Source organism: Anabrus simplex, chromosome 11 (assembly GCF_040414725.1).
Source record: "Anabrus simplex isolate iqAnaSimp1 chromosome 11, ASM4041472v1, whole genome shotgun sequence".
NCBI lineage: Eukaryota > Metazoa > Arthropoda > Insecta > Orthoptera > Tettigoniidae > Anabrus > Anabrus simplex.
The window spans coordinates 51,872,451-51,899,390 of NC_090275.1; the positions used below are offsets into that span (position 1 = coordinate 51,872,451).

Below are 26,940 nucleotides of genomic sequence, written 5' to 3' on the forward strand. Positions count from 1 at the left end.
CAAATAATGGAGCTGGTTCATCACAAGGCTGTTTTAAGTGTGGGGCCTTCTCACATATCGCCAAAAATTGCCCAAACTCAAATAGCACCCCCTCCTGCTCAACTTCTGGTGCAAATTCCACCTATGCCAATAATAAAAAGTGACTAGTGGCATCGGCTGAGTCGACTAATCCATCTTCCCGAGACTCAGCCCCTAGTAAACAGGTTGTAAATGCAGAGAACAATCAGCCTTCAAATTCATCTTTTGAATGCCCTAAAGAATGTCTTAGGATTGCGGCGGATACCCCCGCACCTGTTCCTTTTCTTAAGATTGAGTTAAATAACGAGCCTATAACAGCTCTCTTAGATTCAGGCAGTGTTTGTTCGATTATTTCGGCTGAATGGTATTCTAAATTGAAATCTGTTTGTAAACTACCTGACCATGTCTCAGCTCTTATTCAATATGTTTCGGCTAATTCATCGCCATTAGAAATTCTAGGTTCCGTACTGGTCAAAATTCGTATTTTTAAATTTACATGGAAAATCAAAATGTTTGTGGCTAAGCACTTGTCTTGCCCCATCATATTGGGAGCGGACTTCATTTCTCACACTGGTCTTGTGCTCGATCTCCAGAGTAGGTCGTGCACATTCAAATTTGCGTCCAATTGTAGAATTCCCTTGTTAAAGTGTAATTCTGTATCATGTTCATCTATTTCGCCTACCCAGGATGAGATGTTGTTAGACCTTAGACATCTACCTGAGGAGCAGGCTGATAGTATTCGGAAACTGTGTCAGTCGTTTCCCGAGGTGTTCTCTGATACTCTTGGTGTTACTGACCTTATTGAATACAAAATTGAGGTCACGGATTCGATTCCTGTCCGTTTTCCACCGTATAGGCTATCTCCACCTAAAATGAAGGCTCTGAAAGAAATCATCGATCAGATGTTGAAGGATGGTATTATTAGGCCCTCTAAGTCAGCGTATTCTTCGCCTATTTTTCTAGTCCCGAAACCCCAAGGAGGCTTCAGGCCTGTCATTGATTACAGGGCTCTCAATCGGAAGGTGGTGTTGCAATCTGTGCCCCTTCCCGACCTTCATTCTTGTTTTTCATGGTTTCGTAAGGCCAAGTTCTTCACCATCTTGGACTTAAATCAGGCCTATAATCAAATTCCCCTAGCCGAAGAGTCTAAACATCTTACAGCGTTTGCCACGGACTGGAATTTATATGAATACAACCGCGTGCCTTTCGGGCTCCCTACGGGAGCAGCTGTACTCACTAGGCTGCTAGATAGGGTCTTCTCCGACATCAAATTCGAGTACTTATATCACTACTTAGATGATGTCGTCGTATTTTCCGAAACCTTTGAAGAACATCTAGATCATCTGCGAGAAGTTCTCAATCGCCTTCGTAAGGCTGGGTTAACTGTTAAGTTGTCCAAGGTTGCCTTTGCTAAGCCCTCTATGTCATTCCTAGGGCATATTGTGTCACCTGATGGTGTAGCAGTCGATCATTCTAGAACACAGGCCATCCGTGATTTTAAACCTCCCAAGGACATTAAAGGTATCGCCAGGTTCATTGGCATGGTGAATTTCTTCAGGAAGTTCATTCCTAACTTCGCTAATAGAGCGGCGCCCTTAAACCTTCTTCGTAGGAAAGGCATCAAATTCGAGTGGGGACCTTCTCAACAAGCCGCTTTCGAAGACCTTAAATTAGCTCTCTGTAATGCCCCTGTACTTGCTATGCCGGATTTCTCGAAGAAATTCATCGTCCAAACCGACGCGTCGTCGTCGGCGGTAGCTGCAGTCCTCCTTCAAGAGACTGAACTAGGGAGGCGCCCCATCGCCTATGCGTCTAGGACATTGTCAGCTCAAGAAGCAAAGTACTCCATATATGAGCTTGAAGGTTTGGCAGTCTTATTCGCCTTAGAAAAGTTCCGTCTCTATCTGGAACACGTCAAATTCGACTTGGAGACAGATAATCAAGCCTTAAGCTGGGTCTTAGGTAGGCCGCGTCGTACTGGTCGTATAGCCCGTTGGGCCATCCGTATTTCTGCCTTCCAATTCGATGTACGACATATCAGAGGTACTGAAAATGTTGTTGCTGATGGACTCAGCCGTATGTTTTCTAACGACGTCGAGACCCATGAACCTGTCGACAGTTCATCACCTTCCGAGTCCATACTATCTGAGGTTAATGCCATCCTAACAGATGCTCCCATGCTCTTTAGAGATATTGAGAAGTACCAACGTGAAGATCCGACGCTGGCTCCGATAATGGAAACCCTTTCTTCTGGGGAACATGTTGTCCCTTATGTTCTGAGGAATGGTGTTTTATGTTGCCCTTCGAGGCATGACAAGATGATGAAAGTTGTCGTTCCAGCTGTTCTTGTGCCTATGATCTTCAAGTATTATCATGAGACCCCATTAGGAGGGCATCTTGGAATCCTTAAAACCCGTGAAAAAATTCGTGAAATGTTCATTTGGAAAGGTATGGACGGTGAAATCCGTGAACTTGTAAAAGCTTGTAAATCTTGTTTGCTTAGTAAACCCACCATGTCCACCAAGGTAGGCCTGTTGTCTTCGCATCAAGCGTCGCGCCCCATGGAACGCCTGTATATCGATTATGTAGGACCCTTCCCCCAGTCAAAGGGTAATGCTAACAAGTTCATCTTTGTGTGCGTAGATGGCTTTACTAGATTTTCTTGGTTATTTCCGACTAAGCTGGCTACCGCTCAGTCCACCATTACTTGCCTAAATTCTATTTTTGCTTCTTTTGGTCCGTGCCAATATATTGTATCTGATAATGCTAAGGCGTTCACATCAAATTTATTTCGTAAATTCTGTTTTGACTTGTCCATCTCTCATGTAACTACTTCCGCTTATTACCCTCAACCATCTCTGGCTGAACGGGTTAACCGTAATCTCAGGTCCGCACTTATTGCCTATCATCATGAAGATCATTCTAGGTGGGACACGTCCCTGCATTGGTTAGCTTTTGCTTTGAATTCGGCGGTTCATGAATCACACAAATTTACTCCAGCTTCTTTGATGTTTAAGTTCGTTCCCAACACGCCGCTCTCTAACCTCTGGTCTCTGAATGACATTCTGCCCGAGACAATAGATCCGGACAACATTAAAGATCTTTGGAAGAAGGCTAAAGCCAATCTTAAAGTGTCTCATGAAAAGGTTAGGGAAAGGTATGATCGTGGACGGAGACCCACCACTTTGAAGGTAGGTGACCAGGTTATGGTCAAAAATTTTGTTCCCGCGGGCAAGCTTGCCCCCAGATTTCATGGGCCTTGTATCATTCTCGATTTTCTTACGCCGGTTACCTTATTGCTAAGTAATCCAGCCACCGAGAGGATATTTAGAGTTCACCTGTCCCAGGTGAAACCGGTGTAATTTCTGTGTTAACTTGCTTCATATTATTTTGAAAGGATATGAAGGTTATATTTTTTTTGAGTTTCACTTTTAAGGCATTCTGCCCCTTCTGTAATATTTTGGTTTTAGATGTAAGCCTTGTGTAAAACCTGCCCCGACCCGTTAAACTGCCATCCTGTGCTTGCCACGGCCATTACCACGCTCCCGTCTCCTGCTCCACCTTACACTGTGGCTTCATAATAGTAAATGCCATGGATATCTACTCGCCGCTGGCCCCTCAACCTCTCCACAAGCCTGTACCCTCAAAGAAGATGATAGTCCAACACAATTCTGCCGCCTAGCTTTAATGTTTCAGCGCCCCCGCAGCCGCGCAGCGCCGTGCGGCGACTGGGGAGGGGGATGGGCCCCCTCCTCTCCAGCGAGGACGACATGTGCACGGCGAGCCGGAACTCGCCTCCCGGCCAAGGCTGATGTGCGGCGCACGACCTGCTACATGCCCGCAGCCTGTATCTGTTCACCGCGGGCGCGGCGTACTTCAACTCCTCTGCTCCCCTCATAGTGCGGGCGAGCGGTATCTCAGGGTACTTGAGGGGTCCGAGCGGCCTCCGTTGGACGCAAGCTGCAACGGCCGGTCTGGCCATCCGACTCAATCTACATCAACTACATGGACAGTCACCATAAGCAATAACTACACTTGGGAATTCAACAACAATAATTGGTGGACATTGCCAAATTTTTCATCACTTTCAAGTATTAAAAGTTTATCTTCAGAAATTCAAATTCTACAAACATAAAGACTTTCATTCACCTGCAACAACAATATTTTGAAACTGAATTAAGAAATCTTGTAAATGCTTCTGCTATCTATCTTCGTATCAACATCATTACTTGGACTTTGTTTCAAACTGATTTCATGTGTCACCCCTGGAGGAACTTTTGGGGGGGGAGGTCTGTACCGGGCGGTACACCTCTACACCGTTTATTTAAAAGTTGCGCCAGTTGAAACTCCTCTTCTGGAGGAAGGTTGAACTTTATCTATTCTATTAATTCTCTACTTTCTCAGAAGATGTCACCACGTGGAAAATTTTGAGTTTTTGAACTGTGTCACTTTTGATGTGTTTTTGTCTCGCTTGAAGTAAGAAGTGTGAACTTTCTCTTCTAGAGGACACTACTGAAGAATTACAATAGTGCAACCTAGTGCGAAATCAAAGAACTATTTTGTTGAAGAAAATTTTATTTCAAATGTTTGTTCCTTGCTAAATTTCTTTCTGTTATTGTTTAAGTTGGCTGTATACCCCTCTTTTTCCCCTTAGTTTGGATCTAGCCAATCCCGAATTTCTTTAATTAATTTTCCACCAATAATGTGTTTCTTTTTCCTCTATGTAGGGGTTTCTTTTCCCTAGCCAATAAAATTTTTTGTGGGAGGGTGTTTTATTTCCCCTAACGCCTAGAATCTTCCGCGAGAGGATATAAACTGCTGATTTTAGGGTCTCCAGGCCACTTCTGTTCCATCTTTCAGTGTATTAAGTACATAGCAGGAGGCGGGAAGCGCCTCTTTCTTCGGCGGCGTCTACAACAAGGTAATGGCCAAGTAATAACTTCTTTCTTTGCTTGCTCAGCAGTTTAATCTTCGGGGCGGGTTCTAGGCCTTCCACCATGTAACCTTCCTTTAAAATGTAAAGACTACTGGTACCTATCCTATCTTCTAAACCACATATTGGGATAGAGAGTGCTAACCCTCTCGAGTTCCCACTCATATTGTTTTGAGGTGGACTTATTTTCTCAAACCAATTCTTCCGTGATGTAATGTAAATTGTTATTTTCTGAAGTCACCTCCGTAGTATGGGATTAGCCCTTGTATTAACGGCCTAGTGCCAAGTAGGTCTTAAACAAAGTGTATCAGGAGTGCGGTTAGCCTCCTCTCAAATTGTTATTTTAGAGGTCATGTAATCAACTTTCTTTTTCATTCAATAGACCTCAGTAAGTTGGGTATTTTACCCCTGTGAATACGTCCTTAGAGGACAGCTTGAAGGTAGAGTTTGGTGTGGCCTTTGAGAGGCTTAAATTTTGAGAGCGGATCGCTCTTTTGAAATGGAGTGTCATATGCCTCGTGGAGGCTTTTCTGTGTAATTCGGAGCCAGGGGCTCCTAGGGATGAATGGGGCTTTCTGCCCCTCTGTTAAAACTTGTGTTTGTGGTAAAACTGAGCTGATCGCTGAAGTCAGGGCGTGAAGCCCAAAACCTGTAAATATTGTAACTCCCCTTGTTTTGCTACATTGTACCTGCCATGTCTGTTATTGCTTTGTTTTTGAAAAGGAAATATAACCTTGTTAAATTTTAAATTAATTTTACATGCACTATAATTTCGTAGCTTGAAACCCATTCACACCCGCACCTTCTTTTACGCATAACTACCGCTAAAACACGGTAACAATTATTATTATTATTATTATTATTATTATTATTATTATTATTATTATTATTATTATTATTATTATTATTATTATTATATATTTCCGGATATATTAGAAGTTGGTGGAAAATGCAATAATCGCGAATATCTGCGTTATTATTCTTGGCACAGAAATACGAATGAAATATAAGGATTCGGAGAATTATATATACAGGATGTATGAGAGCCTCCGTGGCTCAGGTGGCAGCGCGCCGGGTTCTCGCCGCTGCATTCGGTGGTTCAAATCCCGGCCACTCCATGTGAGATTTATGCTGGACAAAGCGGAGGCGGGGCAGTTTTTCCGGGCACTCTGGTTTTCCCTGTCGTCTTTCATTCCAGCGACATTCTCCAATATCATTTTATTTCATTTCATTTCATTTGCCAGTCATGAATCATACGGCGTACAGCATATATGGCAAGTTCGTCAATTTGAATCGCGCGCGTGCAAGCGTCAAAGTAACCTCGTTTTCTCGAAAAGAAAAATGTTCTCCGCCAATCCGATTGTGCCATCGTTCTTTATACAACATGAAGAGCATCCCTGACTCTTTTGTCGGTATAATTTAGGTACGGCCTGTATATTACAATTTGCTTTACGTCGTACCGACACAGATAGGTCTTACGATGGAATAGGAAAGAAGTAGGAATGGGAAGGAAGCGAGTGTAGCCTTAATTAAGGTACAGCCCCAGCATTTGGCTGTGTGAAAATGGAAAACTACAGAAGACCATCTTCATGACTGCCTACAGTGGTGTTCGAACCAACTATTTCCCGAATACAAGCTGAGAGCTATGTGACTCAAACCGCGCAGCCACTAGCTCGGTAAATTATATTTTATACAACTTGCTAATATGTACAAGTTTTCAATAGAGGTGATATTGACTTTACCCATTTTGATCTCCCTGATGTTCCTCTGCCATTATTTACTAATCAAGTAGTATATACAGCAGGGCCTCTCAGTGGGCATGCGCCTGGTGCCTGCACTGTGCACGGTGAAAAAGAGGACTTCGCTTGGTTGACCAGATTGCAGACCCCAACTCCTCGATTTGGAGGAATAGCGCTGTCTCGCTCGCTCGTTCCCCCTGTGTCCCTCTCCCTCACTTGCTCCGTAGCGCTCCAAATCCGAGCTGAGTTGAGCCGAGTTGAGCCGAGCTTAGCCGAGTAGCCCCCAGACGAAGTGTTGGTTCGAGCCGAGCCGAGCGGGACCGATGCACCGTGCACAGTAACTCTGCGCCGCTGTTTGCACGCGTGAGCTTTTGGGCGTTTGAGAAACTCTCATATACAGGATGATTCTGCTAAGTAGTCCTCCTCAAATATGTTCTGATTCGTTGAAGATATACTATCCTATTTCTCTCGATCACATACGTAATTAGCGAGAAACCAGCAGCAACTTTATTTTTTTAAATATGACTGTACTAATTTCACCCATTATAACAATTAAGAATAGAGCGACACATTCAGTGGTGTGCTTATTTTTCAAATCCGACGAGTACTTTTGGAGATATTAAAGTGTTTCAAATCTATGGGCATTAGACAGAGATGTGCCTCTCGCCTTGATGTCGGGCGCGTAGTTCTCATGCTTGATTCACGCCGTGTTGATAAACACACATACCTCCCCATTATCTCGAGGGTTCCGCCTCCGTAGCGTAACGGTTAGCGTTGTTAGTTGCCGTCCTCGGGGACCTGGGTTCGGTACTGCCAGAAATTTAAGAATGGCAAGAGGGTTGGTATGTGGTTGTAGTAGTACATGCAGTTCACCTGCAATGGGGATGTGCCTGAAATGAAATGAATTGAAATGGCGTACGGCGTGTAGTGCCGGGAGTGTCCAAGGACAGGTTCGGCTCGCCAGATGCAGGTCTTTTGATTTGATGCCCATAGGCGACCTGCGCGTCGTAATGAGGATGAAATGATGATGAAGACACATACGCCCAGCCCTCATGCCAGTGAAATCAACCAATTATGGTTAAAATTCCCGACAATGCCGGGAATCGAACCCGGGACCCCTGTGACCAAAGGCCAGCACGCTAACCATTTAGTCATGGAGCCGAACATCGAGAGGAATAGGACAGTATTTCATGAGCCCCTTAATACAATTTAAGAATTTGAAAACAGAATCCCTATACCTTTAACGGATCATAAGATATTTGAGGTGGACAACTTTTTTTTTTTTTTTTTTGCTAGGGGCTTTACGTCGCACCGACACAGATAGGTCTTATAGCGACGATGGGATAGGAAAGGCCTAGGAGTTGGAAGGAAGCGGCCGTGGCCTTAATTAAGGTACAGCCCCAGCATTTACCTGGTGTGAAAATGGGAAACCACGGAAAACCATCTTCAGGGCTGCCGATAGTGGGATTCGAACCTACTATCTCCCGGATGCAAGCTCACAGCCGCGCGCCTCTACGCGCACGACCAACTCGCCCGGTGGTGGACAACTTAACTAAATCATTCTGTATATAGCTTAGCGTCCCTGAACTTTAATACGGAACTTCAGGAAATTCTCTTTAGCTTTTTTTTTCCTTGAAGTTATTAAGTTCCACTGACAGTCAACTGAATTCCACCGGTGTGTTTGGACAGTAAAACCTCGATTGACCGAATTTCGCTTAACCGAAACCCGGCTTAACTGAAACGATGGTGAAAAAATAAATTAATATTTTGCGGGACCGGTGTTCAAAATCGAGCTGGCAATGTAGCGTGCAGCAAGCGACATAATTCTCTTACGCCCTATTCCACATTCTACTCATAATTTGCCATCACAAGTACCCGCTTCGCCATGTATTGACCAGGAGGTGTAAGTACTTTAAGTATGCTGGTTTAAGATGTCGGCGACGAGGAAACTTGTTGGGATAACAACTGAGCAGAAAATTGAAGCATTTAGAGACAGATGGAAAATAGGAGGCTATCACCAAACGTAACAGCAGGTTTTTCTGTCGGTATCTTGACAACATCTGACTGGATAAAAGCGAAGCGAAAATTTCAGGAACACTTGTCGAAAATTTTAAAATGCAAAACTATGCAAAAGAGGCAAATATGAGAAATTAAACGAAGCCCTATTTCTGTGGTTTACCCAGCAACGTTTGCTAAAGGAATGTCTTCCAACTGACACAATGCGTATCAGGTATTGGCGTGATACAGCTGCTCGCATCTTTGCGAATTCAAAAGAAAATTTCTGATTTTATGAAATAGTCTATATTCAAATAAAGTATATTTTGAATTTAAACAGTACTGCGCGCACAGAGGACAGGCCATGACAAATGTTTTTAAATCTAGGAGCCAGCACTCAAACCTAGGAGCCAGGTAATTTTTCTAGTACTCGCATCGTTAACATACTGGTGCCTAGCTTTCTGAAGAATAAAACTTGGTAGTAATAGCAATGGGTATTATGATTTTATACACTATAACAGATTACCACAAAATGTGAAGACACAAAGACACTGAAGTAAATAAGCATCAATGCTGTCAGCATACTGAAATAAATTCCGCGAGAGTACGTTTTATTGCACTTTACAATAACAGCTCTGTTAAAATAATCAGTTCAATGGCAAAATAGATTTATCTTGGTACTAAAGGAGCATCGCAGGATATTATTCGTGTAATTTACGTGAGAAGTATATTTGAGTAATGTCTATGTCGGTAATACTTTCTTTACGAGAGGTTTCCTGTACACCCAAACGTTCGTACGTAATATTGATTTTGATGTGGCCTTGAATATTATTTAAAATGGTAATAACATTCATATCAAAGCAAAAATCGCTCCTTCTTATCAAGATCCCCGCGTTACCTGACCTCATTCTTTTGTTCAACAGAGTTCGATGAATCGTATGTAGTGTCAGTGGGTTGTGTATTATTACATGCGCTTTGCAATAGTTCAGCGACACCAGACCGGAAATATAAAAGGAGGAGATTATACTCAGCTCGAAAAAGAAGGCGCCAAAAAAAGAATTTTAGGTGCCATGGCGACCTGGCGTCCGAGTTTTGTCGTGCTCTGACATAGGGGAAGAATATTTGTCCCTTTCGTTTTAACAATACTTCCCATGGGTTATCTAAAAAAAAAAAATTGTTATCCGAAATGGCTCTGCCCCTTTTTAGTTCGGCTAAGCGGGGTTTTACCGTATTGCACTGATTGTCAAAGCCTTAATCGTCCTATTGTTCTATCCTCAGTTACAACAAGTTTAATATTCTGTATGTATTTCAGATGCTAAGTAATGTAAACAGCATTGGCTGGTTCAAGGCTCAATATACTTTACAGGTACTGAAGTACTCTTATACTATTGGCCTTCGCACGTCCTGTCTAGTGGCAAAACCCATCGGTCTAACACGTCAGAGGTGCATCGCCTCTCGAAAGAGTGTGTCCAGCGCGGAGCAGGGGCGCTGTTTCATTTCATTTCTCGTCATTTCATGTCATTTCAAACCGGGTATGTAAGTACTAGTTTCATGTCAGACCAAGTATGTAAATACTGTACATATAATGTATTTTGAACAAAGAGTGTTCCGGATATCGTAGTTCATTTTTCTTACATCACCTGATTATTACCACAAAGCTGTCCTACTCCATGGCTAAATACGGAAATAAATTCCGCGAGACTACGTTCTGTTTCACTGTACAATAATATGTCCGTTAAAATAATAGGTTCAGTAGCAAAAGAGTTTAAATTTTGATAGTAAAGGAGCATCGCATCGTGTAATTTACATGGAAAGCAAGAAGCGTGCTGGCCTTTAGTTCAGAGGGTCCCGGGTAATTGTGTGTGTCGTCTTCGTCATCAGAATTCATCATAGACGCGCAGGTCGCCCCTATACGGCGTCAACTCGAAAGACATGCACCAGGCCTCTTCGGAGGCCACACGTCATTATTATTATTATTATTATTATTATTATTATTATTATTATTACAAAGCTGATAATCGGTGCAATTCAATAATGTTTGTAGTCGACGAATGGTGGACTCTTCCAAATATCTCGGACTCAATATCAACCATTTTCCTACGATATCATAACAAACAAACAAAGAAACAGGCAAAAAGGTTAATAATAAAAATGTTATTAGTTTTCCGTTCCACTAACTACTTTTTTGATGGTTTTTTGAGACGCCGAGGTGCCGGAAGTTTGCCCCACAGGAGTTCTGTTACGTGCCAGTAAATCTACCGACACGAGGTTGACGTATTTGAGCACCTTCAAATACCACCGGACTGAGCCAGGATCAGATCTGCTGATTTGGGGGTCTGAAGGCCATCGTCTCAACCTCCTGAGACACTCAAGCCTGTGAAGAAAAAAAAAAAAACTATTTTCGATCTTTGTATAACCAGCCCGACATAAAGACGAAATATGAGATAGTAATTTGTTTTTTATGCGGTTTCATTCATTTCTCCTTTGATGTAACGTGTACGTGCAGAGGATATCTTATTGCTGCTGAACCCGTTGTACTCCGTGCTGTGGGTGTTACAAACACGACCTTGTCTCATGCACTTGTAAGTAGAGCACCTTGACAGTGACACACTTGGCTGGCGACTCTAGAGGTCACCGGCTACGTCTACTGTACGTGACAGTCATTGCCCTGAAGGGAAGAGGACGACCATGTGTTTTTCACACGCTGCAGCAGCGTGTATTGGCTGAGAGGGGAAAAATTGTTGGAGTCAAAAGCGTAAAGATACACGGTGTACAGCACCTATAGAGAACACTGCCAGATCTAAGGAAATCTGTCCCAGCTTAGTTCGGTATTCATTTATTTCATCGCGTGCAGTATTACAGAAAATAATAATAGAACATATTGCTTTCGGAAGACAGTGGGTTCGAACCCCACTGTAGGAAGCCCTGAAGATGGCTTTCCGTGGTTTCCCATTTTCTCACCAGGCAAATATTGGCCTATACTTTAATTAATGCCACGTCCTCTTCCTTCCCACTCCCAGCCCATTCCTATCCCATTGTCGCCATAAGACCAATCTGTGTCTTTGCGACGTAAAGTAACTTTTAAAAAACTATCTATTATATAATATATTATTATTAATTATTTATTTAGTTTTCCTTCAACCCATATGTCAGTACTCTTTCTTCCCCATAATTTCCGATCTTATCCATCTTCCTCGTTTAAACCTCTTCTATCCATGCTCCTTCGTACACCATTTATTCACTTTTCCTTAGGTTTTTTTCTGTTACCCACAGCATCCCAGTTTAGCATTCCTTTTGGGAATTCTGTCATCCTTTTTACATGTTCAAACCATTTTAATCTTTATTCAATCACGTCCAGTACATTCTTCTCTGACCCCCATGATTTCCGTGATTTTATTGTTCCTTACTATATCCGATTTTGACTTTGTAGTTGTTCTCCTGCAAAAATCTGTCTATGGCTAATCATTTCTTTGCATACTAATAATAATAGATAGATTTATTTATCATCAACAGGTTATTTGTCCAGTTATAGATGATTCAATAAAACATTATATAAGACAAATACCTTAAATAAAACTAATTTCCTAAAATAATAATAATAATTTCGTGTGGCTATTTCTAGCCAAGTGCAGCCCTTGTAAGGCAGACCCTCCGATGAGGGTGGGTGGCGTCTGCCATGTGTAGGTAACTGCGTATTATTGTGGTGGAGGATAGTGTTATGTGTGGTGTGTGGGTTGCAGGGTTGTTGGGGACAGCGCAAACACCCAGCGCCCGAGCCATTGGAATTAACCAATGAAGGTTAAAATTCCTGACCCGGCCGGGAATCGAACCCGGAACCCTCTAAATTGAAGGCCAGTACGCTGACCATTCAGCCAACGAGTCGGACATAGAAATACAAAGTGAAATAAAAAATCGTTTCAATTTTGTAGCTAGTTAACATCAGCATTTAGGATATAAATATAGTAAAGGCTTTCAGGCAGAGAGGGCAGTGATGAGTACTATGCTCGTCTGCTCTTTCCTACCACAGTCGCAATTCCTTCATCCCCACTTATGACTAGAATCCGAATGTTTAGGCTAGAATGCAAACTAATTTGCCAAGTTGGAAGTGTCGTCTAGCCCACTCTTCCGTAATGTAGCGAGAGTAACATAATTTTAGGGGTTCTAATAAGCCAGGCCCCTAATATTTATGCAAATCTCATAGCAGAACTGTTGTCCAGGCTAGAGAATATTTGCTATTCACTTCAGTAAGTTTGCATTCTAACCTGTAAATACCTAAACATCTGTTCTCACTGCATCGCTGTTTTCGTGGGGGGTCACTACGCTTTAGTTTCCTGCTTGAATCCAAGGCATGCGCGAGTTTTGGAGAAGTCTTCATTGACCACTCATCCTACCCGGATTGGTTGATGTCTCAGCATTCCGCCATGAGTATGCCAGCAGTGTTTACGGGCAGGTCTCCGTGATTTAAGAGCCGCTGATGTGGTGGGTGACGAAATTCCCGGTGAAGAGCAGAAGTTGGGAAGTCATTTAGTTAAAGTAATCGAATTACGTTTAACGAATACTTTCTTTGTAATTTTTACTCGTAATTTCATATTTGAATGAAAATTGTAATCGTTACATTCTAGTAATTGATATTAATCGCATGGAAGTAGAAATGGGGAAGAAAGTAGTTGGTGATGAAGATAATTTGTTGACTTCTACTACACTAAAACTAGTAGCTTCACCAATGCTAGACGAGGCACTATTTTAGCTCTCCAGTACTTCCGAAGATATCATACATATAGACATCCTACAGCACTGCTGGGGATGTTCTTAACTTTCACGCAGGTAATTCGTTCAGGTAATAGTAATAATGACATATGGCCTCCGGAGAAGCCTGGTGCAGGTCTTTTTCTCGTAGACGGCCTATTAGGCGACCTGCATGTCGGTGAAGATGAAGGCCCTACCTATGAGGATTTCTAATGCTGAGTACGCCACACACATCCAGCCCCCGAGCGATTGGAATTAACCAGTTAAGGTTATAATCTCCGACCCGGCCGGGAATCGAACCCGGGACCCTCTGAACCGAAGACTAGTACACTGGCCATTCAGCCTCTGTACGACATCTTTTCAGTAAATGCAAAGACGTACTTTCCCCCAAAGAGGTGAGGGATGAGAATTTTAAGAGCCAATTACTCGTATTTTGTAAGTAAAAGGGGAATTATTTGAAACGCTAAAAGTCACTTACTGAAAATTGATGGAAAATGTAATTTTGAACGTTCCAAGAAATCATGTTTGGTCTCACTTAGTGATGATAGCCACTTAATGTCTCTATACTAAAAGAAAATCACAAAATGAAGTGATTGTATTTTCCTTGTATTGCGAGCCCCAGAATGTAATCTTATCCAGAAAATTTGCGAACCAAAAATTTGTTCAACGGTATAAGGGCCCTATTCACCAGAAGAGACCTCAACCTTCAGCTCCGAGTTCGCATGTTGCGATGCTATGTTTCCCCTGTCCTTCTGTATCGTTTTGAAGGCTGGACGCTTAGTCCTTTGCTGGAGAGACGGATTGAAGCTTTCGAAATATACTTGTACAGAAGAATGCTTCGAATATCCTGGATGGAAAAGAAGACCACTGAGGAAGTACTGGACGTGTTAAATAAGAGAAAAGAGTTTCTAACAGTCGTCAAGGAACGAAAGCTTGGGTACATCGGGCACATCATGGGAGATGAAAGATATGAACTCCAACTCATCATCGAGGGGAAAATTGAAGGAAAACGATCTGTGAGGGGACGGAGAAATTTCTGGCTTAAAGACCTGCGCTGTTTCGAGAGTATCTTAATCAATTGTATCGCTAACCTTTGTAGAGAGAAGAAGAACCAAAAGAATGACAGTGATGTCCTGAAGACTGGTGTTCTTTGAAGTAATTGTAATTTTACTGATGATTAAAAAAAACTTAATTGGTAATTGTAATTGAATAAAATATTTACCAGGTAACTAATTCAGCCCAGTTATACTTTTTCCTTTTCCTGTGCTTTTCCCACAACTTGCTTCTCTCAGCAGCGCTTGCCTCCTCTTTCGATGTGGTGGTGGAATGTGGTTGATCACAGATATGGTTGTTTCAATTTTCTCTGTAATGACATGTGACTCAGATGTTAAAAGGTGCCACTCCCCGACATTAACCAGATTTATGACTGTCTACAGTCGCCTCTGCTGTGACCTATATCAGATGACTCTTGACGAATAGCATGCTTGCTTTGTCAGTGACAGTCCACGTGGAGTACCTACTTCAAAAGCGTGCCGGTCCTGAAGCCGGCTCGCTTGTCAGGTCTCCAGTGTTGCACAGCTGAACGCAGTTCTGTCCAGTCTCGCTGCTCGCTCTCAGTGGCTATGTACTTAAAAAAGTTAAGGGTTGACAGTGCTCTTTCTCGAGTTGGGGAAATCCTGGCACTCCGGGGAAGCCAGCTAGGATTTAGAAGCGTGCCGGTCGTTAACGAAGAAATTGCAAGAAATACAAAACAGTGCCACTGGTACAGCACATTACATCGTTTAACTTAGCACCTTCTTTCTTTGCAGTTCAGGGCCGATGACCTTCGATGTTAGGCCCCTTAAAACAACAAGCAAGCATCAACTTTCTTTGCAGTTCTGCATTCTCCAACCAACTCAGCTCAGTTTGGTGGTATTTGAAGATGCTGAAATACACTAGAACTGGCGAAGGTGATGATTGTTGTCGTGATTGTTTTTATAAGTTGTAAGACCGCATTTGTATTAACTCTTATTGATCGGGAAGATAATGAACATGACTCGAAATGAAAGAAGAAAAACGTCTAAGAACGTTTACTCGAAGAATGATGGGAAGAGGCCTGGAATGTCGTTGTGTTGCCCATCGGGAAGGGAACACAATGTGTTGACTACAGTGTCCCTAGCAGAAGTATATACATGGTCTCTCATATAAACTAAGACCGTCGAAGCGGCGTTTGCACTCTCCCATACGTAAGCTGGAGTACGGGAGGCGCGCGCATAGTTCTTGACCTTGCAAGCAGCCTGCACGTGTTCGACCTGGCAAGCATCAGTCGCCGGTCTGAATCTCAGCTGTTAACATGGTGAGACAGTTATCATTGCAAGACCATATTTTCATATGCATCTTAATGGTCGTGTGAGCAGTCATAACTCTCGCTATTGGTGTGCAGAAAATCCTGATGGTGTTTATGAAGTCCCTCATTATGATAGAAAGATTGGTGTTTGGTGTGCTGTTAGTGCAAGACGAATAATTGGGCCTATTTGTTTCGAGACGACTTTAAATATAGAGAGGTACCAAGATGACATTTCGACGCCGTCTTCCATCAATGAACGGATGAAGAAAAATTGCGTGGGTGGTTTAAACAAGATTCAGCCTCTGCTCGTACAGCAGAAGATTCCCTTCTTACAATCTCGAAAGTGTTTGCAGACAGAGTGATCAGTACTGGCCTACTTCACCCTCGTTCTCCAGATCTAACAGTATGTGATGTTTACTTATGGGGTAGACGGAAAATAAAAAATGTATTAAACAAATACTCGCGTATTAGAGGAACTGAAAGAAAACATTACGAATTAAATTAGAAACATTACAGTGGCTGAATTCACTCGGGTCAACCAGAATCTGGTTACCGTATACAATGCCTGTATAACCCAGGAAGGACGACACTTCCAGCTTCTTTTATAAGGTAAGAATTCATATAAGATTGTATACACCTTAAAGCAGGGCGGCCGCGCGCGACATAAGTTCCCACTCACATCGTCTTGAGGTGAACTTATTTTTCTCAACCAATTCTCCCGTAATGTAATGTAAATTGCCATTAAGTCACCTCCGTAGTATGGGATTAGCCCTTGTAGTAACGGCCTAGTGCCAAGTAGGTCTTAAGCCAAGTGTATTAGGAGTGCAAGTTCGCCTCCTCTCAAGTTGTATTTTAGAGGTCATGTATTAATCTTTTCTCTCCTAATAGACCTCAGTAGGTTGGGTATTTTACCCCTGTGTATATGTCCTTTGAGGACAACTTGAAAGTTGAGTTTGGTGTGGCCTGGGAGAAGCTTAACTTTAAGAGCGAGTGGCTCTTTTCTAAAACTGAGAGTTGTATGCCTCGAGGAGGCTTTGCTGTGTAATTTGGAGCAAGGGCTCCAGGGTTTGATTGGGGTCTTCTGCCCCTTTTGTTGAAATTGGTATATCGTAAAGTTGAGCTAGTTGCTCAAGAATTGTGTTTTCAGGGCTCGAAGCCCAAATTCTTTAATCCCTGTAATTGTACATTTCAAGTTGTATTTCGGCTACTAAGTACCTGTTCTATTTGTTGTTACCTAATTTTGAAAAGAAAATATAACCTTGTTAAAATTTTAAATTTAATTTCTCTTTAGTAGCTTGAGACCTATTCACCACCCAGCACCTTCTTTCATGCTTAACTACCACAAAAACACGGTAACATTTCGACGCCGTCTTCCATCAATGAACGGATGAAGAAAAATTGCGTGGGTGGTTTAAACAAGATTCAGCCTCTGCTCGTACAGCAGAAGATTCCCTTCTTACAATCTCGAAAGTGTTTGCAGACAGAGTGATCAGTACTGGCCTACTTCACCCTCGTTCTCCAGATCTAACAGTATGTGATGTTTACTTATGGGGTAGACGGAAAATAAAAAATGTATTAAACAAATACTCGCGTATTAGAGGAACTGAAAGAAAACATTACGAATTAAATTAGAAACATTACAGTGGCTGAATTCACTCGGGTCAACCAGAATCTGGTTACCGTATACAATGCCTGTATAACCCAGGAAGGACGACACTTCCAGCTTCTTTTATAAGGTAAGAATTCATATAAGATTGTATACACCTTAAAGCAGGGCGGCCGCGCGCGACATAAGTTCGGCCGAGGCTGCTGCCGTAGCGCAGAGTACAAATACCGTGGGTTCGGTCTTAGTATATATGAGAAACCCTATAGTCGCCCATAAAATAATGAGCGCATGGTGTTGTTCAGTATGTTCCTCGCATTTCATATCGTCCCCACTATGGCAAACTAGCCAAAGTGACGAACTAGGGAACCTGTAGTTCTAAAGTTTTGGTCTAGGTTTTATTATTTATATAATGTCTACCGTCTGACAAAGTCTCACATCTGCAGCTCGTTCTGTATGGCTGACACATAAAACCAATCATTAAATATTAAAAATTGATTTGACATGAGTAATTACAACTTCTTTCAGCTCTCCTAACTTTTTGACAAATTGCACATTCGTTAGTTTGCCAGAGGGGGACTGTATGTTATCAGAATTTTAATTGTTATCAAAATATAATTCACCTCCCTTGTAGATACAAACCCTGAGGATATCCGCAACAAACATATCTAAGTGTATATGCGAGGAACTTACGGTATATGCTGTAATACCCTGTAGTCATTCTTTACTTGAGCGACTATACATTTTCGTCATACTCCTGCTTGTCTCCCAGCACTTTGCAACAGGCAGCCATCATCACCCCCACTTGGAGTGGAGGCATTATTATATTAGATATCTTCCTACAACATTTGCAAGTTACCACAAGGGCACAGAGTACCATAACCAATAGCTAATTATTATTTCAAGGAACATTTTTCTTTTGTCTCCTGAAAGCTGAATGAAAACATAGTAGCTTCAAGGTGGTCCATAGGCGTGGTTTCTGAAGATGGCTATAGACCCATTCTTCCAAATCTTCGATAGCCTGCAACTTTCCCGACCATTCTTAAGGCCAGGCAGTACGATCAAGTCTTCCTCTTAACTGTTCTGGGAAAATGGAGGAAAGTGCTATTTTGTAAGTAAGAAAAATACGCAGTTATTTGTGGGTTGTTTGTGTGGATAGAAGCAATAGCTTAGATTAAGGAAGTAAAGGAAGAATTCTAGTCAGAAGAATGTATTGTGGTCGGAAAAGGCACAGATACTGGTACCCAAGTTAGTCGAGCATGGGATAAATTTGCCTGTATTATTAAAGAAACTTCAAAAAAATCTGTTGGATATGTTCATTGCAGTACTTGTAAGAGGGTAATGAATAGGACTTGAGTTATTTGTATTTTATTGAGCCATATGTAATGAAACAAAGAAGAAGAAATTTAAATTTTTTCACGTAGCCGAGTTGAAACACCGGATCCCGTGAGATCCCCGAAGTTAAGCAACATTGGGCGTGGTCGAGAAGTGGATGGGTTGCCACGCGCTGTTGGTGAGAGTAAGGGAATGGAGGAGCGGAAAGGAACTGGCCATCCTACCGCACGTAAACTCCGGCTCAGGCACACTTCTGCGGAGGTTCGGACCTGCCTTCGGACAGAACACACCCTTACCTTACCACATGAACATAAGGAGCAATAGAATCACGCTCGCCATAGGCTTCGCTATACTGCAAACAGGAGTACTAAGCATTTTGCCCTGGCCAGAGCAGTTTCCTTGTGGAAATAATTTTGTTCTGTTGTTTACAGAATATTTTAAAACATGATTTTGTAACTTTCCACATTTTCATTTTGTTTCTTTATATGACTTCAATTTCTTTTTCATAAAGTGCTTTTAAACTGTCTTCTTAAATGGTGTCACACTCTTTTGATGGCATAAATAAAATATAAATTAATTAAATAGATATAAGAAATGCGGTATTTGAAAATTTAAATAAATTTCCTTCCATCGTCTGTGGATCTCTTTGATGTTATTGAACTATTATGAACTTTTGCCATTGCTGTTTCTTAACTGATATTTATAATATTTATAACCTATATTTTTACATGTGTATATTATAAACTTGGTGGCGATCAAGGTATTTATAATGGCTACTACCTTCTGACTTCAAATTTAATGACCTGTCTCTAGCATTTTTTGTTCTGTTATTATTGTTATGTATATTCATGGTAGGTAATAGCTTTTTTGTTTGTGAAAAGAGAGTCGAATAAACTTTCACATTGTATTTTGAAATTGACACATACTAAACATGCCTAATTTGAAATTGGCTTTATTTCTAGGTCTGCACATCGCGATTGGCAATGGCGCAAGACCCCTCTGCTCTGCCGTATGGCTTGGTGAGGGTGCCTCGTGGACGACCACGTGGGAGGCCCCCTGGAAGGTCTGCATCAGGCGCTTGTCCACGGTTGACCACATCGTCATCTGATGGAACAGTGGGTAGGGCACGAGGTAGGAGCAGAAATGGGACTTCCGTTCGAAGACCACGTGGAAGACCATGTGGTTTACAAGCATTGCCCTCGACGGTTCGTATCCAAGATGGGATCATCGGCAAATCACCATCTGTTCAAGTAATTGGATCAACGACGATGACCAATTCTCTCTGTGGACCAGCTTCTCCGCAGGATGACGTCATTATAGTGGACCCTCCACCATCGAACATATCGCCAGCGAAGAGTGCCTTTGTTCCTCCTCTCCCCAAAACACTCGATCATCGACAGAACAGCAGTTTATCTCCGCATCGGACATTTAGTACCACCCCAACTGCTTCTCCGGTAAAACAAAATGTAGTGCCTAGTATACCTTCTAGCCAGCAACAAAGGCGGGCATTTTCTGGTACTGTAAATGCATCGCCTAGTAAACAAAGTGTAGTGCCTGTTACGTCCCCTAGCCAGCTTCATAGGAACTCAGTAGTACCTCAGCAGTCTGCCAACCAAGACATCGTTCTTATTGAGACATTACCTCGAAAAAGTCCGTCGATAGTGTCACCAGCGAAACCGACATTCGGGAGCCCGGTAAATAGAGTTGTTGGGAGGGGATCTCCTTTACAAACACCTGGCGAACTTGTGAGAGGCTCGCCTGCACGAACACCGTGTGAAGCTAACAGGGTATCACCTGCAAGAACACCAGGTGAGCCTGTCAAAGGATCTCCTGTTAGAACTCCAGGTGAACCTGTTAGGGGTTCTCTTGCGAGAACACCAGGTGAACCTGTCAGAGGATCTCCTGTAAGATTACCTAGTGAATTCCTAAGGAGGAACTCTTCATCATCTTCAGTGCTGCCAGTATCAGAAAAGTCTCGGACGTTCTGTGCTTCATCATTCTCAACAGCTTCGGCATCAAATTCGGACGAACCTGATTTGATTATTGTTGATCCCGAACCTTCTCCGTCGCCATCCACCTCAAAATGTGAAAGAACTTCACAGACGTTTTCAGCACAGGATGTGATAGTGATAGATTCATCTCCCCCAGCATCACCTAGGAACGTCGATCATATTCAGCGAATGGAAGTGCAAGTGACCCCTAAAGGTTTACGAGATCTTGCGTTAACGCCTACGAAAATACAGAACGTTCGAACCCCAAACAAGCCAGGTGTACAGACATTGCGGATCTCTAACGCATCTGTTCTCGGTGCAAAAGTAGTGAATTCAGCGTCACCAAGGACACATATTTCACCATTTAGATCAAGTTTAAGCCCTCCTGCGAATCCTAATAAACTAGCAATAAGTCCTGTACAGGTAGCTCAAACCAGTCCAAGTGTCAACGCTCAACTCAGTGCTAAGTCACCTGTAGTGAGTGGAACACCGTTAGGTAGAGGTGTTTCATTATCGCCTAGACAAGTCTCTGTGTCCCCAAGTGTGTCGCAGCGAAATTCCGGTACTCCATACCAGTCAAGCACTAACTCATCGTCACAAGAAAGAAATCGTGCCGTATCGCCTGTTCGGTGCTCCATCTCAGTGACACGTGTAGTCCAGGATTCTAGCCATGCCAAGGCTAGAGTTAGGCCAGACAATGCGTGTTCAAAGTCTCGCCGGCAACTCCAATCCTTGTTCGATTCATGCAAAGTAAACTACCCTGAGACCTCCGAGGATAGTGACGATGTCGTCATATTAGACTCGCCTACTTCCACTACTTCGCCTGTATTATCCTTGCCACCATCTGCCTCGTCTTCTACCTCTTCAGTGACAGTGACAACAGCATCAGTGAGACAGAGACTTAGAACTAATTCTGGAGGAAGTGTGACAGTTATATCCCAGAAACCTCCTGGAATACCTCTAAAGCCGAACGTAAGTTCTGTACCTTCGAATCCAAAGCCGTGGAGATCCAGCAATTCAGACACATCTCAACAGCAATCATCTCCTCACGTAGAAACGAGTAGCACAGTTGCCTCTAAAACTCTGCAGACACCCTCATTTGCGGCACAATCAGCTGCAAGTTCCCAAGGACAACAACAGCATAGGCAGTCAAATACCTCTCCTGCTAGACTACCAGCACAGTGTGCGCCTAGCGAAGGATCGTCTTCGTCACGTCAGTCCACACAAAAACGTCCCTCAACCAATCCTATTGTGGAACCTGCAAAGAAGAAAGAAAAAATCGCCGATAGGGTGCTACCATTCCAAATAGTGGACTTAGTTCCAGAAGCAAATGCATATTTGGATATGTTAGATCTCGAACGAAAAATAGATTCCACAATTATGAGGAAGCGGTTATACATACAGGAGTGTCTAAAACGGCCAATGAACGTTAAACGGAAAATGAGGTTATTTATCCAACACTCTTTCACTTCAACGACACCAAACCTACCTTCATGGGAGTTGCGGTTAGAGGGCCGGTTACTGAATCTAAGTAAAGACGAACCTAGACGAAAATTCTCTACTTTCTTCAAAAGTTTAGTAATCGAGTTGGACAAAGATTTGTATGGTCCTGACAATCACCTTGTCGAGTGGGTCAGGTTCCCTGGTGTGCAAGAGACTGATGGTTTTCAGGTGAAGCGCCCTGGTGATAAAGACGTCCGCTGTGTTATTCGACTCTCTGTAGACTATCAGCCAGTGCAGTTCAAGCTGGAATCGCAACTCGCTTACTTGCTCGGTATTCATACTCAGACGCGGGCCGCCATTACTGCTGCCTTGTGGCAATATATCAAAACTAACGATCTTCAAGATGCGAAGGACAACGGTATCATAAATTGTGATAAACGTTTATCGAAAATTTTAGGGCGGACCAGACTAAAGTTTGCAGAACTCCCCCATGTGCTCAATCCACTGTTGTTCCCGCCTGATCCTATTGTGATCCACCATACTATCGCTCAAGGACGTACTAACATTTCGTGTTACGACATCGATGTGGAGGTGGACAGTGGTGTGAAAACACACATGAATAATTTCATGGCGTCCACGGACGAGAACAAGGACATTACTGCTCTTGACAGTAAAATATGCGAAACTGTCCGAAGAATAAAGGAACTGAAGATCAGTCGTGACTTCTTCTTGAACTTCTCGAAAGATCCACAGCAGTTCATTAGCAAGTGGTTAACGTCACAGATGCGTGATCTGCAAACTATGACGGATGTTGTGGGCCAGCCTGAGCGTGAGAGACGAGCGGAGTTTTATTACCAACCTGCCTTCCACGAGGCAGTGTGGAGATATCTCCATGCCCAGATACAGGAGAAACGTAAGGAGATGGAATTTAACATTGGAGTCCAAAAGGTGTAACACTGCATGAGAAACACTGTTTAAAGTTGGTTTTTCTTTTACTTTCTGGAACATAGTGCCTCTAATCAGATTCGAAGTTATATTGAAAAGGACATTTTGTAACGATTGGTTAATTTGCACGATATAACGAACAAGAAAATGTTGAGTAATTATTACGATCTCAGTCGCTCTGCTTTCATAGAAAAACTGCATGATTAAGAATGAGCCATTAGCATTTCTTTCCCCGACTCATTCCCAGCGAGATTTTTTAATTGGGTACTCTGTATTCCAAATAATTATGAAATGATTGACCTAATAAAGAAAGGAAGTATTATTTAGAAATTATATTGAAAATTAATTTAATTCGCTACCAGTCAGTATTTTATTTCAAGTTTATTCATAATTCGTCTGACGTTTAGGCTTCACCAATGAAGTGATTCTCTTGATATGTGTGCTGTTACAAACACCAAGTACCGAGCTCGATAGCTGCAGTCGCTTAAGTGCGGCCAGTATCCAGTAATCGGGAGATAGTGGGTTCGAGCCCCACTGTCGGCAGCCCTGAAGATGGTTTTCCGTGGTTTCCCATTTTCACACCAGGCAAATGCCGGGGCTGTACCTTAATTAAGGCCACGGCCGCTTCCTTCCAGTTCCTAGGCCTTTCCTATCCCATCGTCGCCAAAAGACCTATCTGTGTCGGTGCGACGTAAAACTAATAGCAAACAAACACCAAGTACCTTTGCTGGCGAGACCTAGCGTTTACAGTGCACTATGTCTTCTAGTATGGGCTAAAACAAATTGGTTACATTCATTGACTCAATCTCATCCTTAGCTTTGACAACATGAAAGCGAGCTATTCCTATTATGCAGCCATTTCCTGTTATGAAAGGTGTTAAAATATCGTTCAAAGGGTCGGTTAATGCGTGCATTTCAGTGGGCTAGGCTCGGTGAGGAAAGAAACGGAAAACTACCTCATTCCTTATCTCCCTAGTACGCCTATGCAGTGACGCCTAGGCCGTCTGTGATAGCTGTTCAGGATCAAATCGGCCTTCGGACTGAATATTCAACGTACATACCAGTACAAGATAGCATCATTCAGAATATTGTCACATCTAACTATACAGTGCCTTGGTTGGCATAAGAACATTTAAAATCAAAGTGCAAAAAGTAAATTAACACGGTTGTAAAAGTCATAAAGCCATATTTAGACGAACTAATAAGATTCGTTTTCTTTAACAGTGAATCAGAGAAGAGAGCTCAAATGGGTGATATTTGCTAGATTTCATCCCTCAGTTATCGGTAGCTGAGGCCACACAATATTATCATTACAAAAATCTGAAAAAAAGGCAATGGTTTTTATTAACCTGCAAGCAGTAAAGCTTATCGCATGAAAAAAAAAAACAAAAAAACCACATTGGCAAATTCGTTAACTGAAAACCGAACATCTGGAAATGATTGTAGGTTTCTCTACAGCAATAGGAAACTGGTGGGAATCCCTCTTTCGAGCGTTTTAACATATCATGGTTCTGGACTGGGGGTCTATCTGGAATTAGCGTTATCAAGTTTCCGTCACCATTGTAACCATGGTAACCAGTGTTCGTCTGTGTATACTAGGTCAGTAGCGTCATCTTCTCACTGTGCGCTTATTTTCTGTAACTAAGAGCTTGAGAAAATCTCGTATCAAGTGAACCCTGTTCTAGTCCTCAGTACAGAATTAAAATTTTTGAACTGGCAGGAAAACGAACTCAGGGCTGGTAGTTATAATAATAATAATAATAATAATAATAATAATAATAATAATAATAATAATAATATTCTAACCGATTTTTCCACACATGTGAGGTCGCAGGTGCGAACTGTGTCGGATATGTGGATATGGCCCTGTTTTACGGCCGGATGTCCTTCCTAACGCCAACCTTCTATGTGGAGGGATGTAATTACTACAGCGTGTTTCTGTGGTGGTTGTTAGTGTGGTGTGCTGTCTGAATATGGAAAGGAAAATATTGGGACAAACACAAATGCCCAATCCCCGAATCAGGTGAATTAATCAGAGGCGATTAAAATTCCCGAACCGGCCGCGAATGACCCCGGGACCCTCTGAACCGAAGGTCTAAACCCTGGTCTTTCAGCCAAGGAGTCTAATAATAATAATAATAATAATAATAATAATAATAATAATAATAATAATAATAATAATAATAATAATACCGAGCTCGATAGCTGCAGTCGCTTAAGTGCGGCCAGTATCCAGTATTCGGGAGATAGCAGGTTCGAACCCCACTGTCGGCAGCCCTGAAAATGGTTTTCCGTGGTTTCCCATTTTCACACCAGGCAAATGCTGGGGCTGTATCTTAATTAAGGCCACGGCCGCTTCCTTCCCACTCCTAGCCCTTTCCTGTCCCATCGTCGCCATAAGACCTATCCGTGTCGGTGCGACGTAAAGCAACTAGCAATAATAATAATAATAATAATAATAATAATAATAATAATAATAATAATAATAAAGACATGTGGCCTCCGGGTTGGCCTGGTGCAGGTCTTTCGACTTGACGCCGTATAGGCGATTTGCGTGTCTGTGAGGATTGGGCCCTATCTAGGATGATTTCCAATGCTTAATACAACACACACGCCTAGCCCTCGAGCCATCGGATTTAACGATTTACGGTTAAAATCCACGACCCTGTCGGGAATCGAATACGGGACCCCCTGGACTAAAGGCCAGCATGCTAACCATTTAGCCATGGAGCCGGAAATAATAATAATAATAATAATAATAATAATATTATCGTATGGCCTAAGCTACCGTGTGCGGGCATTTTTATTTGATGCCATCTGGCTGTCTACTGGTCAGTATCAATGGTCTGTTTTATTCACCAACGGGCAGAGTGAACTGGACCTCGCTGGGCAATCTATGATTTATTTTTAATTAATTTTGTCAGGTAAACACCAAGTGTGCCACCAAAGATCTTTTACATGCAGTCATTGTACGATATGGACTGTCGAATTGACGTTTGTTTACCATATAAAAACCTGACTACCTCTGCCGCGATCTTGGGATCCAGAGGCCGGCACCTTACCACTGATCTACGGAGGGAGCTGATTTTTAAGTAGTTTACTTCTGAAGAGTGCATTTTTAGCATCTTTCTGCAAATCAACTATTTAAGATAGCTTCTTCTTAAGCAGGCGATAAAGGTTAGGAATTTACATTGTGGCACAAAACGTCTCCAGTTTTCTGGATCAGGAATATAATAAGAAAGGTATTCTACACCGTATATTGAATTGTAAAGGAGTAAGTGGGGTTTTCATAGAAAGTCGTAACTTCAAGATTCTTTTTGAAATCCGTTCAGTAAGAGGATTCGAATGATATAAAATTGTTAAAATCGGTTCGATAGAATTCTAGAAATAATCGCTAACATATGCATCCTTAGCCTTTATATGTATGGCTGAATCTCACTCTCTCTTAAGTGGTCTTCCCTCCGTGCACGGATTGTTACCATTTTTATAAGAAAGTTCCCGCAAGTACCCCAATATTTTAAGGAAGAAAGTTTTCCTTTCGCAGCTTGTGTTCAGTAAAATTCAGATTGTTATTGTTCGGCAACTGACAAATCCTACTTAAATAACATTTTACTCGCTTGACATACATTCGTTACCATTCATGAAGTGATATCAGAATTTTAAAAGCATAGCAGTTACTTCTAAATTCTTTTGCCAAATTTGCATATTATTTTTTGCAGAAAATGAAGTCTACATTTTAAATACAACAATTTATCGAATATTGGATGATTGTTATATTTTTGACGAACAGAGATTACTCTACACAACTGTACTGTATTGTATGATGCGTCAATGTTTCGATATATGTTATCTTGTACTTGTGGCAG

General features: G+C 42.2%; 1 long non-coding RNA gene across 1 annotated transcript in view; it reads left to right on the forward strand.

The window, feature by feature from the left end:
- LOC136883387 (uncharacterized) overlaps positions 1–19,827 on the forward strand; it is a 407,793-nt gene extending 387,966 nt beyond the window's left edge. The window contains exon 4 of the long non-coding RNA XR_010861247.2: positions 19,658–19,827. This is a non-coding gene — a long non-coding RNA (uncharacterized lncRNA). The remainder of the gene's footprint in view (positions 1–19,657) is intronic.
- Positions 19,828–26,940: the final 7,113 nt, after the last annotated feature.